The sequence below is a fragment of the Mustela putorius genome, unplaced genomic scaffold, assembly GCF_011764305.1.
Source record: "Mustela putorius furo isolate JIRA1106 unplaced genomic scaffold, ASM1176430v1.1 tig00000145_pilon_pilon_pilon, whole genome shotgun sequence".
NCBI lineage: Eukaryota > Metazoa > Chordata > Mammalia > Carnivora > Mustelidae > Mustela > Mustela putorius.
Window position 1 is genome coordinate 6,436,073 of NW_025421294.1, and position 15,450 is coordinate 6,451,522.

Here is a 15,450-nt window from a genome sequence, read left to right on the forward strand (position 1 = left end):
TAAGAAGGCACAGATTTCTGACTCCTCGGTCTCAGTAATTTGAATATTATTTGAACAGAACATGTAACTTGCCATGTTTATGATAGTGTAGGTGGTGGTTGTGGATATTTCTGATTGAACCAGAGGTGAGAGGTTACAGAGGCCAGTATTCAGTGTTTTAAAATTAATATGCCCCATACATGTTGGTCTCAAGCCCCGTGAGTTTCCTCTGTGCTTCCCTGTCCCAGTCACTCCCCTGGTAACCTGTCAGCCCTTCTCAGTCCCAACAAGAGAAGGTTAAATTCGACATCACCAGGAGCTTCTAGAACATCTGATTATTCCTGTGGTGGATGTATATGTTTGATTGTTTAAAGTTACTTCTGATTATGCCTCTCGGTGTGGGACACTCTTGGATGAATAGAAGTTCAGCAGAGCAAAGTTGGGAACTAAATCAAGATTTGGGGCTTTCTTTGGCTTACAATTCAATGATATATATTTTTGCAGAAGTGAACCTGTGAGAACAGGTCTTATGACAGCTGAATATGCTCTTGAGCAAAAGACATGGAAAGAAATAAACAGAAGGGCTTAGGAATGTGTGCTATCTGAAACATGTCTGTGATTTTCATGCTAAAATTTTAACTGTTCTTTCCCAGAGACCATTAATAACAAACATATCCATTTTTCAGTGAATTGTCACAGGGTCTTTCAAGTGTTAATATTCCATTTGGGCATTTACGTTCTGAAAGGTGTTCTGTACATCATTTTGAGATGGATTGGATTCCCCAATTCTAACATCTTCAGAGTCACGGAGTCCCTGAGGAAGGCAATGAAAATGTTTTGGTCCCGTGTTCTGGGAAACTCGGCTAGAATCTTTGGAAAACCTAGGAATCTCCTTGTCCTCTTTTCCTGAGATTTATGGTAGAGCACAGTCTGAGTAGGCAACTCCTTAACTCTTTTCCCTGAGTATTTCCTAGGTAGCTCTTAGTGCCCTAGGTGATGATTAAGGAGGGGGAGGAGCGCTCTCGAAGGAAACCAGAGTTTGTCTCACTGAATCAGTGACATGGCAAGAGAAAGATTCCAAAGCAGATGAATTAAAAATGTGGGAACTCTAAGCTACAGAAATAAAAAGAGGAACGCTGTTTTCCAGAACCTCGGGAAAAAAAAGTGATTCTTTCTACTAAATCCTCAGAGCATTTCTGAGCCAGTAAATTTCCTGACCTTGGTTCTGGCCCATTCTGGGAGGGAAGTAGAGGGAAGCAGGCTTGAACTGGCTCCTAGGGCCAATATGAAGTCTCAGGCCGTTTGTACCTAAAGAGGAATACACCCTTGCCCCCTTCTTTACTAGACTACCTTCCTCCTTCACTCCCCTAAAAGATGTTAATATAATCTTATTTTTGGAATCTTTCTCTGATGCTCACGTACAAAATAAATCAGCTTTGGGAAATTAATATTAGAGGGTTCACTTTGGGAAATATGAATGGCTTAAATGTTAAGTACCAAGTGCTTTATGTATACTTTTTAAATTTATTACACAACCCCCATGAAAGAGGTAATACTAGCATCACTGAGATGCAGCATGACAGAGTGCTTAGAAATATGGATTTTGGAGCTGACCTTCCTGAGTTTGAATTCTGTTATTTATTACCCTAGCTATGTGAGGTCAGGTGTATTTCCTAAGCTTTTTGTGCCTGCTTTTCTCATCTGTAAAGTGGGAATAAAAAGAACGGTGTCTGTTTTAAGGATTCATTGAGTTAATATCTGAATACCTAAAACTCTCAGAACACTGTGTGGAATGCAATAGATATATGGTAAAAGTTAGCAATTATTTTCTTCTTTTTCAGATGAAGAAACAGGTTTAGAGAGGTGGTATAATCTGTCTAGGACCATACAGATGGCCAGTTCCACACAGGGTTCTAAGAGCCCAGAGATCTCTAAGAGGGCAGTCTGGCCATTGCAGTCACAGTAAAAAGGACCAGGGACTTTGATCAAGGTAAATGCACAGATAATCTTCTGTCTCCAGCTGTGATGCTTATCCTTTGCCATGCCGCCCTTTGGCCCCAAGAGGTTTACAGGTATGAACTGCATCCTTGGAGTCACTTTTCTTCTAGTTCTGTCAATGGGGAGCCCTAGTAGCATATCAGAAGGTAGGGGGAACAGTGCAGTAGAGGTAAGTTTTTTTTCTTGATTTCCTGCCTATATCCCTGCTTTAGGCTGGCTGCATTCCCTTGGTATATTAATAGTGGTAGATCAACAGGCTTGTCTAAAAGGAGGCATGTGGCATGTCAGCCTTTGGAAGGGCTAGTTTTTTGTTCTTTTATAGCTGTGAGAATGTTGAGGGAATGGTGGCACTTCAGCAAAGGTGACAACGGAGCAAGGAACAGACTCTCAGGGGAGGAACAGCTTACGGGTCTTATTCTAAGACCTCTCTTTACATGTTCATGTTTCCTCCTAACTGGGAAAAAATATAACTCCTGGGTCTCAGCCTCTGTTAGTCATCAACCCTGGCCTTTCTCTGTATGCCCGACATGGAGTAGGGTAGGGAGTCGTGTTATTTTTCCTTAGGATGGAAGACTTTGTCATTTGACCTGGGTTCCCACAGCTCTGGTCTATGGATTTCAGATGAACTTCTGCCCCGCCCTGAGTTTGGAGAACAACACAGGGTGTATCACCTATAGCGAGGGTCTTGAGCTGCTTTATAGAGTCCCTTTCAAAGACATCACTGATCCAGAATGCTTATGGGGAAAGGGGTTCGCTCATTAGAGTGGGAACTGCTGATATTTTTTTTATTCTTGGTCAATTTAGATGGATTGATACAAGGTTTATTAGAGCTGGTGGATTAATTTGCTTTACTGTGAAGAAGATGCATTCCTGACGGGGCCTTCTCTGAGCTAGTGCATGTGAATGGTTTATGCTGCTGGCAATTGATCAATCATCCTTCATTTGGAAACTTCCAGTTTGAGGGGAAAATGAATATGATCTAAATGACCAAATTAGGATCAAAGCCTTGAAAAATGAAACGAGATAATTTAAAACTTGTCCTGCTGTGACATTAGCAAATGAGCACTTAGCACCCAGAATGAGGATCAGATCAAGTGCTTTACCAAAAGGAGGTTTCAGCTAAGATACTTCATGTTTGAGTTCAGTTGCCCATTTCTGAAAGGTGACAACAATATCCATAATGTTTTTCTTCCTTTCCTGGGATGTTGAGAACTCAGTAATGAATAAAACCAACATTCATTGAATGTCTGCTGTCTAGGCCTTCTGTGGAACGGTAGGAAAAAAAAATATTATATTTACAGCTTTCTGGGATTTGCTTTGTCATCTGTAAAATGGAAACATTTGCACTCAACAAAAAATTCTTTTTTTTTAAGATTTTATTTATTTATTTGACAGAGATCACAGATAGGCAGAGAGGCAGGCAGAGAGAAAGGAAGGGAAGCAGCCTCCCTCCCTGCTGAGCAGAGAGCCTGATGTGGGACTCGATCCCAGGACCCGGAGACCATGACCTGAGCCGAAGGCAGCCGCCTAACCCACTGAGCCATCCAGACGCCCCCAACCACTCTTCATTTTTAAAATACTTTTTAGCCAACTCCATTACCTCTAACCAGTGATGGAGGGCTTTTGAGTTACTGCTTATCTAATTAATCTAGACCAGGGTTTCTTAACCTCAGCCCTACTGACATTTTGGTCTGGATATTTCTTTTTGTGAAGAGTTTCTGTGTGCATTGTGAGCTGGTTGGAGCCACTCTTGACCTCCCTCACTTGTTGCCAACAGCAGCACTCAAATTGTGACAACTATAACTGTCTCTGGCTACCTCCTCTGGGGGCAAAGTTGGTCCCAGTCAAGAACCACTAATCTAGACCATGGCTGTGGCTTGACAAGATTTTTGTTGGTTGGTTGGTTGGTTGGTTGGTTGCTTGTTTTCTTGGTATTAAGTGACTTTAGACACTTCATGATGATGAGGGGCCCCAGCTGGCCATGAGTTTGTGGTTGTAGGAATCTCTTGTTTTCATATTGTTATGATTTGCCTTACTTGGAACACATACAGTATGGAATGAGATAGAGATACTATCAGTTTCTCATGTTCTTTTATGAATTCTGTACATTAGCCTATAAGCTATCCTATAAAGAAGTTGTATGGTTAGCAGTCAGAGTGGAGAGAGGTGCCCAGGCTCTGAGGTACGGCACCAGTGCTACTCAGCAAAGCACTTAGCCTCTTGGGGTCTCAATTTCATTACTTGCTAACTGAGGAAATTGGGCCAGATGATCTCCAAGGTCCCTGACTGCTTTAATAACTAATGATTTTATGTCTAAATGCTGAATAACTCCTGGCAAATTGATTCTTTCTGAGAATATTGTAGTCTGTGACAGTGTGACTGCTTCTTTACTTATAATGCAGCAATAAATGCCACCCTCTCACAGCACATTCTTGGATTTTTTTTAAATATCCTTTCCACATATAAATCTTCACTATTACCAGTGAAGCTGAGTGTCAGCTACAGAGAAGTCTGACCTAAAGAAATCAGGCGATTTTCCTATTGGGCTACAGCTGGCCTGATAGGATGAAAGAATCCTGCCCCAAACCAGCTTTGTTGTTTGTGCTGCCCAAATTGTCTCCAGGAAGACCCCAATTCTGTGAAAAAACAAACCCAATATATTGGCTTCCCTTCAAGCTTTCAGTTAGGGATGTTCTCATTTGTTCCATTTCCCCACCACAAAGATGTGAATAAGGTGGCAACAGAGGTCGGAATATACTACAGAGATTCTGTCATATGGCCATGGAGTTCCAGGGGTTAGAGATTCTATTGAAAAATTTGTTTTTGAGACAGAAGGCTACCTGGTGGTCACAAGACTATCATGGGAATGATGGTTTGTAGTTATGCAGTGTGGAGGTCTGGTGAGCAGCCAACACTTCCTACAGCACGAGTTTCTGGTAGTTGATGCAGGGGAGGGGGAGTGCTTGTGGCCACCACAGGAAGAAAGACCATGACAGAGAGAGCCATTAGTGAAGCTAGTGGCATACTAGTGTCTTCGGCACACTTTGCCAAAGACCTTGTAGTGGCTCATAAAGGTATCTCAAAATCTCATGCTCAAAATTCTCCAAACTCAAAACACTGTGTACTTCCTTCTATACTAGTCCTTTCTTCTGTGTGCTTATCGTAGTAAACAGCACTATCTTCCTCCAGGCTGCCTCAGTTAGGGTGAACCCCCTCAAGCCAAGGTAAATTCCTTAATGTTTCCTATGTTTTCCTTTCCCTACACAAAATATATTAACAAAGTCCTATCAACATGTCCTGGCGATTTCTTTCCAAGTGGCTTACTTCTACCCATCTTCCCAAGAATACTTAGTCTAGCCCACCAGCTGTTTGCTTGAGCTACCTCCCTCAACTCCTAACAACTCCCCAGACCAACAGTTTTTCATTCCCCTTTGTCATTTGGACTCTATACCCACACCACAGTGATTGCCCCCAGACTCCAAATGATTACGATATTGTCAGGCTTAAAATACTGTAGCAGCTTCCCATTGTCCACAGGCCTCCTGTAATGGCTTTTAAGGTCCATCATGACCTGGCCTTGCTTATTACCCCTGATGTCATCTCTTAGCACTCCCTACCTTGTTCTTTGTGCTCCAGTCATACTGAAATGATTTTAGTTCCTTTATCACATTCTGTTCCTTCTTATTTCTGAGCACTTTTCCATATTGTTCTTCCTGCCTCAGACACTATAAATGAATGCTAGCTGTTTGTGATCCGGGAGGTAGAAATATTCAGTCATGGGGAATAAAATGCTATTAGCGAAGCATTTTCTAACAGGTCATTTATCTTTTGGAAATTTTGGGTTGAGAGCATAAAAGTCCTGTGGTTTAATTTCCAAAACTTATACCTCTAGACTTTTTTTTACCTCTAGACCTTTTATTAATTTTCTTTTTCCATCTCTCTAGTCCACACGTACAAAAACAAAGGAATGCCCTTGTAAATATGGGATTTTAGTTTCTCTGTTGATAACCAAGTTAAAGAAAGATTCTGAAGGAGAAAGACCTTCTCTAAACATTGCCAGTTTACACCAACTATATATAGGGTAAATTTTTGTGCTTATATTAATGGAAAATGTTGTGCAGTGTGTAAAATTTAAAGACTAGAATCAAGTTAGAGAAAAAAAGCAAAGCTTAGGGATGTGGCAGGTAAAAGGAATGAGGATTAAGGTGTGAGTACAAAAATCCTGTGAAAACAAGGTTTTTTTTTTTTTCTTTTTTAAAAGATTATTCCATAGTTTGGCTACTGTGGACATTGCTGCTATAAACATTCGGAAGCACGTGCCACTTTGGATCACTACGTTTGTATCTTTAGGGTAAATACCCAATAGTGCAATTGCTGGGTCATAGGGCAGTTCTATTTTCAACATTTTGAGGAACCTCCATGCTGTTTTCCAGAGTGGCTGCACCAGCTTGCATTCCCACCAACAGTGTAGGAGGGTGAGTGCTGTGAAGTGTGTAAACCTGGTGATTCACAGACCTGTACCCCTGGGGACAAAAGTATATGTTTATAAAAAATAAAAATTTTTAAAAAAGAGATTATTTATTTATTTATTTGACAGAGAGAGAGAGAGAGAGAGATCACAAGTAGGCAGAGAGGCAGGCAGAGAGAGAGAGAGGGAAGCAGGCTCCCTGCTGAGCAGAGAGCCCAATGCAGGACTCAATCCCAGGACCCTGACTGAGATCATGACCTGAGCTTAAGGCAGCAGCTTAACCCACTGAGCCACCCAGGCACCCGAAAATAAGGTTTTTCAAAGAGAGTTAAATCATGCACTACTAGAATTGGAAGAAATCCTCATTTTGCTGATGAAGAAATGGAAGCCCAGAGAGGTTCAATATACTGGTCATCATCACACAGCAAATTAGTGGTGAAATTATTAGAATGCCATTGTGGCCAGCAGAACGGGGATTTCTTAAAACATTTTAGATCCTCCCTATCAGGTTTTTCTTTGACAGTGGAGAGATGATGTATTTGTATTCTATCATTAATATGGGATGGCAGAGAGTGTTAGGGATATGTCATTTAGAAGTAATGACTTCTTATCACAGGAATCAATAGCAGCACAGAAGCATCGGGATCGAGCTCCGCTAAGCTGCTGTTGCTGGAGGGCTGTCAGCTGTGCTTTATTGGAGAGAGGATATGCACCCCCTGTCAGGCTGATTTGGTGCTTAATGTCAATAGGAAATGTGGAAAGAAATTAAAGTGTAGCTCTGAGCTGGATGGTTAAGGCCACCAGGGCAGAAAGTAGAGGAAGGAACTGCGATACGACCATCAATTTCTTTAGTTGTGAGATAATTATGGTGTCAGAGATGGCTTTGGCATGAGGATTCAGGCTTTCTCACTGGCATGGGAAAAGGAATTATGCTTTCATAAGCCTGAGACCCTATTCAGAAGCCTGGGAGTAGAGTGGGAAATAACCATGGTCCTTGAACCCACGACTAACAAGTAGATTGACTGGTTGATTGATTTTAAAAGATTTTATTTATGTATTTGACAGAGGGGGGGGAGGGAGGGAGTACAAGTAGGGGGAGCAGCAGGGAGAAGGAGAAGCAGGGAGTCCAATGTGGGGCTTGATCCCAGGGAGTCCAATGTGGGGCTTGGGATTATGACCTGAGCCAAAGGCAGAGGCTTTAACCCACTGAGCCACCCAGGTGCCCCTAGAAAATGAATTCTTGACAAGTAAATCATATCTGTCCTCATTGCTTGGTTGAGATATCCTGTAAGAACCCTACATTATCCAATCCATCTTTATTCCCCCTCCCATCTTGGTATCCCCAAGAGAATAATACCAATGTCACTCACAACCCTGGTGGCTAGATCTTTCCAGGCCAAAAAAGTCAGGTCTCTTATACCAAGCCTTTGGTGTATACCAGGCATGTCCCGTTTGACTCATGGCCCTGCTCACTAACCTTCTTTTACATTGAATATGGTTCTATTATGTGCCACTTTTTAGTTATCCAAACACCAGCAGTGGTCTGAGCTGCTTGTTCGTCTTCCCGCATGTGCTCTGTGTCCTCCATCTATCCTTGCAGTGGTCGAAATGCCCTCTTTGAGCCAGGGAGGCTGATTGGTCATCATCAACACTCTGCCCACCAAGTATGGCTGCCATGCTGACTGGCATATCCATGGCTACATAGATGAGTCATGACACTGTTAATGAAGCACAGGCCAGGCACCCCTACCTAGGGCAACTCCCTCATGCTGGAGAGGGCATTGCCACCCATGCTGTACCTCCTGTCCTCAAGCTCAAGCCCAAAGAAGAACCCCCAACCAGCTCAATGGGCCCAGGACCTGCCAACCCCAAGCAGGAACCCAGAGCTGAGCTCCATGCCCAGCACAATGGCTCCAGGCCTGCCAGCCTCTAAAGGGAGTGGCTTCACCACTGTGTCTCCTTCACAGGGGTGAAGGTGGAGGTAGTTCCCGGCAGACCAGGATGCCTGGGGATGGCAGGACTTTTTGTAGAAATAATGGATTCATTTTTTCTCACCAATCTCATTTTTTATTACTTGTATCTCTTCAGGGGGGAGATCTCAGGGTTCCTGGGAGCCAGTCTCCAGGCCCTAGGTCAGACTTGCCCTCTGTGTGTTTCCCTTTGCTTCCAGGGGTTCTCTAGTGGGGATCTCAGGAGAAACATACCTGCCTAGACCCTGACCTTGGGTTGATACCTGGGTACCTGTTCCTCTCCCATGTTTCAGATCCTGACTCAGGATGTTCTGGGGAGGTGGTGGCCAACCCCTCCAAAAGTTTTCAGGATAAACAGAATCTAACTCCCTCTGCCTTCTGGGACACCCCCCCCCCCACCCTAGGATCTGTAAAACCATCTTCACAGACTATCTAGGAGTCAGGGGTGTCAGAACCACTATTCAGGAACCAAACTTCGTGATGGGACAGAGATTAAAGGTTTGCACTATCTTTGGGAGTAGAGGGAGAAAGAGGCAAGTTCACCTGGCTTCCTCTAGGCTTCCAGAAAAGTCTTTAATGCAATGAAAGCAAACCGCTTGCATCTGGTGGTGGGAGGTAGAGTAGGAGTGGGGAGCCCTGCTGTATTTCTAAGTAGGAAAATAAACACCCTTCATCTTGGGTATCACTTGGCAGACCTTGTATCTTCCCCACTGCTAGAGTTGGCCACTTCCTACTAGTCACTGAATTTCAGAAGGAGAGGGGTGGATGGCAACAGATACAGGGGAAGTGGTTGTCATTCTCCATTGACTTGAAGTGGGTCATGTGGGATCCAGTGTCTTATCTTCTCTTTGAATACTTTCTGTTGTCAAGATTAGTTCCTATATTCATTACAACTAAGTTCATAAGATACAGAACACATTTTCGAGAAATCTTTTGAGTTATGCCTGCTTATACAACTGTACCACTGCCAGACAGAAAAACAGCACCAGCTTGGTGTCAGAAGGACTATCAATATTAAGCAAGAGTTGGAGATGTTGGTTGGAGTAAGGAGCAAATAACCAGGCTGTTGACTAGATCCTGAGAACTTCCTCCTCCCTGATAGGTGGGTGGTCATAATGAAGGAAGAAAATATTTAGGAAAGACAGTGACATGGTAGACATATAGGGATGTTTCATGTAAAACAGGTGTGACTGGTAAGGGCAAAATGAGGCATAAGCAGAGAGTCTTGGAGTATGCTCCATCTCTAAAAACTGCCAGGCATGGCATTTGATAAGATACTCATCTTTGACCCACCACTTTATTGGATATTATTAATCAAAGCTGCTGATACCTCAGGAAAATGAAAATATATGGGACCAAAAAAAAAAGTCTATGTGAACAACACAAATGTAAATGGCAAAAGATTTATATGATCTGAAGAGAAACCAAGAGCATGAACAACACAATTGTAATGAAGGTTATTTGATAATCATGTAACTTATATAACATTGAGATTATATAATAAACATAGTGAATATTCTAGAAAATATAAAAGATAGGTAAAGTAAAGCAGAAACAAATATTCATAAAGATGAGCCAAGAGGAACTATAAAGGGTGACAAATATAATGGTAAAAATAAAAACACCTCAGACACAATAAATAACAGAATGAATATAACCCAGAATGAATATAACCCAGTACCCTTCTGAGAAAACAACTGGGAGGAATTAAGAAATAGAATATATGAAAGAAATGCTGAGAATAGAAGAGAGCTTGAGAGATCTCACAGAGGTTAAAACAGGAAAGGTAAAGAAAAAGCCACACTTGAATACACTATTCACTTAAATATTAAAAATTAAGAACACAAAATTTGTTATAAGTTTTCAGAAGGACAGTTTTAGGCTACCTATTAAAAAAATAAGATTAGCTTGTCATCTGACTTCTCAACAGTGACCATAAAATACCACAGAGTAAGGGGGCACCTGTGTGGCTCAGTCATTAAGTGTCTTCAGCTCAGGTCATGATCCCAGAGTGCTGGGATCAATCCCCACATCAGGCTCCCTGCTCCTTGGGAAGCCCTCTTCACCCTCTGCCACCCCCCCTGCTTGTGTTCCCTCTTTCACTGTGTGTGTGTGTGTCTCTCTCTGTCAAATAAATAAATAAAATCTTTTTTTTTAAGATTTTATTTATTTATTTGACAGACAAAGATCACAAGTAGGCAGAGAGGCAGTCAGAGAGAGAGGAGGAAGCAGGTTCCCTGCTGAGCAGAGAGCCCGATGCGGGACTATTCCAGGACCCTGGGATCATGACCTGAGCCAAAGGCAGAGGCTTTAATCCACTGAGCTACCCAGGAGCCCCAATGAAATCTTTTCTTAAAAAAACTACCATAGGGGCGCCTGGGTGGCTCAGTGGATTAAGCCGCTGCCTTCGGCTCAGGTCATGATCTCAGGGTCCTGGGATCGAGTCCCGCATCGGGCTCTCTGCTCAGCAGGGAGCTTGCTACTCTCTCTCTCTCTCTGGCTGCCTCTCTGTCTACTTGTGATTTCTCTCTGTCAAAATAAATAAATCTTTAAAAAAAAAAAAAAAAAAACTACCATAAAGTAGGGGCACCTAGGTGACTCAGTCAGTTAAGTGTCCAACTCTTGGTTTCAGCTTGGTTCATAATCTTAGGGCCCTGGGATCAAGACCTGTGTTGGGCTCTGTGCTCAGCCTGGATTCTTCTTGGGATTCTCTTCTCCCTCTGCCCCTCATCCCATGTTCTCTCTCTCTCTCTCTCTTTCAAATAAAGAAAAACAATCTTAAAAAAAAAAACATACCACAGAGTAAAATTTTAATCTTATTTCATTTTCTTTTCCTTTTTTTAAAAAAAGATTTTTATTTATTTGACAGAGATCACAAGTAGGCAGAGAGTTAGGCAGAGAGAGGGGGGAAGCAGGCTCCGCGCCGAGCAGAGAGCCAGATGCGGGGCTCGATTCCAGGACCCTGGGATCATGACCCAATCCAAAGGCAGAGGCTTTAACCCACTGAGCCACCCAGGCGCCCCTCATTTTATTTTATTTTCAAGATTTTATTTATTTATTTGACAGAGAGCACAAGCAGAGAGAGCACAAGCAGGGAGAGCAGCAGGCAGAGGGAGAAAGAGAAGGAGGCTTCCTGATGAGCAGGGAGCCTGAGATGGGGCTCAATCCCAAGACCCTGAGATCATAACCTGAGCTGAAGGCAGACACTTAACCAACTGAGTTGCCCAGGCGCCCAAGAGTAAACATTTTAAAATGCTGAAGAAAAGCAACTTTGAAACTAGAATTTTATATCTCACAAAGATATTGTTAAAATTTGATGGCACAATATTTACAGGTATGTAAGACCTCAAAATATCTACAATGCAAAATAAGTTTTTGAAACATTTGGAGGAAGAATTTTAGCAAAGATCTAGAAGGATCTAGGAGATATATGAAAATAAGTTGGTATATTTGGTTATCTAATTAAGCAAGGAAGCCACTTAAAGCATCAGCACTTCCACTTCTAGGTTTTTATTCAAGAGAAATAAAAACATATTTCACCATAAGACTTATGTTTAAATGTTCATAGCAGCATCATTCATAATAGCTAAAAACACAATACAAGTTCATCAAGTGGGTAAATAATTTGTTGTATTCACAGAATGGAATTCTGCTTAGCAATTAAAAGAGCCAATTGCTATTACATTCTACAACATGGATGAATCTCAAAACCATTATGCCAAGCCAAAGAAGTCAAGCATATGGTACACTTCATCATTTCATTTAAGTAACACTCTAGAAGGGAAAAAAAATCAAATCTATGATGATATAAAGTCGACCAGTGATTGTCTTGGGTTGAGTGTAGGTGTGTCTCTATCTGTGTACTTACAGTTAGAGTAAGTTTCCCCTTTGAATGTCCTATATTCCACATCTTGGATTCAAAGAATAAATGGAAAATACAAAGAAAATAGCCCTTACTCAAATGAAAATAATTTTCAAAGTGTTCTAGAGTTTTGAAAGTCACACTGGTAGGGTTTTGGAAGATAGTTCCATTTCCATTTGTTAGGAATAATTTTGAGCTCATGCTTTAAAATAGAGTTTTTCCTAAATAGTGGTGTTAAAAGGCTAGATGAGGATGCCATTAAAGCCTATCCTTAAGTTTTCTGGGTGTTGATCTCCCACTGGTTCCTCTATAACCTAATTCTTCCATTTATAACAGCAAGCACTAAATTACTACAAATCACAGCCTTCTGTGCAAACAGAGCCATTCAGAAAAAGATGTTAGTAAACTGCACACTCAAGCAAAAATGTCAAGAGAGGACGTTAGGAAACAAAAAGTATCAGTTCCCAGTGGAAGGAAGAGCTCTAACTAAAAGGCACCTTTTATTTAATCTTGTCTTACTTGGTTGACTAATATTCCCAAAGAGTAGTTAGCTAAAAAGACACGAATTCTAATATCATCTCAGTATCTTGGTATACTGTCCAAGATGGAGGTGAAACTTTTAAAATTTAAGAGCAATATATTGAAAGGTTAAAATCACTAACAGTTTGGATTTTAAAAGTTATTAATAATTACAACTGTACCTTTGGGTCCTCCATGACACAGATATATAAACAATATCAGACTGGCAGATTTATTGAGGGAAATGGCTCTGAAAGATAGAGAAGGAACAAGAGGAAGCACCTACGAGTCTTCAGACCATGGTTTTTAAGTCTGACACAACAGTTAAAGGAGGGAGGGAAGGAAAAGGATTGGGTAGGAAGAGCTTTAGCCTATACATCTTGGAGGAACTTGTGGTCAATTGAGTCTCTGAGCAAAATTTGCCTGTTAGCAGAGCCTTGGGTTGGTCAGATACCGTTTAGCTCTAGTACTCTCCTGGGTTTAGTCATTGGCTGGGAGGAGCCTAGAGGGAGTGGGACTTTAGTGTGAATGCTGCCTTGGATCCATGGATCCAAATTTGTGGCTCCTGGAAGCTGTCAATTACCTGTAACTCATCCTAGAAGGCTCTTTTGAAAGATCTGAGTGGTGCACCCCATGGCTACACATTATGCCCCAGACATTTAAAACTGACTATTGTACGTGCTTTAGGAAATACTCTCAGTTAAAATCAAAGTCTGTGAAGAAACTCTTGTTAAGTCACATGGTGTGAATAGAGAGGCAGAATTTTTGTGAAGAGCCAATCAAAGAAATTTATATGTTACAGAATAACATCTTTAGGAACTTGACCAGAAAACAAGGACATGCTCTCAGGTATGGCGTGCTAGGAAAAACATGTTTAATCTAGTATAGGTAATGGAGATTCATTCAACATCTCCTCACTGTCTTGCTTGATTGTTGTTATCAAAAACCTTGAGGTTTAAACGCCATGCTAGGTGGTGGGTGTGGTCTATGAAAATGCAGCGATGTCTTTGGCATCAGCTTTTACTATTAGTTGACTAAGAACATGAAGGAAAGTGAGAATACCAGTTTGTGAAAACCTAATTAAGACAGAAGAGGAAAAGAATTTATAATTATCATCATTAAGGGCATAAGGGCTGTTATCCCCCTCTCTAAAATTTGATGTCGTCAGAAAGTACAGTAATTCTTAGAGATGTGAAAGTATCCATCAATTTGTTTACCGTGAGGTACTATGAAGTACCTTGCTCGTTGTTTTTAATGGATTTCAACTTTTTGTCGGTATAAAGGAAAATTCCTTTTACTACCTTGCCTCCTTGTTGAGAATGTTAATACATTTATTTCCCTGCAACTGTCAGCTGTACAGCTAATTAAAGGGAGGCAATGGAGCAAAAGCCCTAGAATTGGAATCCACAAAACCAAACCAAACCAAACAGACTTTAATTCTTGATCCTTCATTACCACCCACAGTAGCATATTAAAATAGTGTTGATAAAACCCACTTCACTTGATTGTTTTGCAGATTGAATGCAGTCATTTATATATGAATGTCGTGGCACAAGGTGGACATACAATATAGGTCTTTGTTCTGTCAGTGGAGGAATAGGTGTGTTAGCCCTGGTATTTAGATGCTGTTTCCTTGACTGTGACATTCCTCTTTTCCATTGGCTACTGAACAGTATTGGGTGGCTCCCAAAGGGGTGCAGGCCTGTGTCTGGGGTGATCAGGTAGCAAAACCGAGATGGGGAGCACTCTGAAGAAAGTCACAGAGAAGGTCTTGGGGAGTCCAGCTTGGTGTATGTTGGACTAAAAATTCTGCTTATGAATAAAAATAAGAACAAAATTGTTAGGAAATAGGAGTTTGGCTTCCCATGAAAACATTCATTTTACACGTGGAACAGCTTTCTAACTATATAATGAAGTATACTATGTCAAATCTGAAATCATTCTTCCTTAGTTAATGGTAGGAGAATATGCTTCTGTAATTTATTTTTGTGTTCTTTGGTGTGTCTAGCAGTTATATTGATTTGAGGTATACTGCACTTTAATTTCTTTCTGTTTAATAGAAGGAAGGAAAACATAGGTTCAATAAAACACAAAATCTATACTTATAAATATGAACTCCTAATTTTGGATTGTGTCAACTAATGGCTTCCATACTGCACTTTTTCTCTGTGCTTGGAGATTTCAGTATTTTGCTCTGTTATCTCATCTGCTTCTAGGATGAAGAGGGTTGCTGCAGGGAATGGCCAGCAATCCCTGTACAGACTGATGAAAGTTTACTCCAAACTTTGCTGTGAAAGAGAGAAGGTAAGGGGGCCAATGCTCAGAAACGAAGACCTTTTGCTCTTCTTTGCTCCCACTTTTGTTGGTTCTTCAGAATAATCACAAATCCTTATTACTGTTTCTCAAGCACGGGGTGTGTGACAAGGGATCTTACTGAAACTGGGAGGATCTGTTTATGGGAAAGAGACTATATGATAATCTTCATGTTCTATGGGTTCTGCTAAACATAGCCTAAGGGACAATGCACACATCTCTTAGGTCACATGGTGGCTCTTTGGGCTAAGAAAGCTTCAGGGAAGGCAGCTCCCCTGGGCATTCTGATGGCAGAGTAGTCACGCAGGCCTGGGCATTCCAAAGGCCCGTGCCCTTCTCTG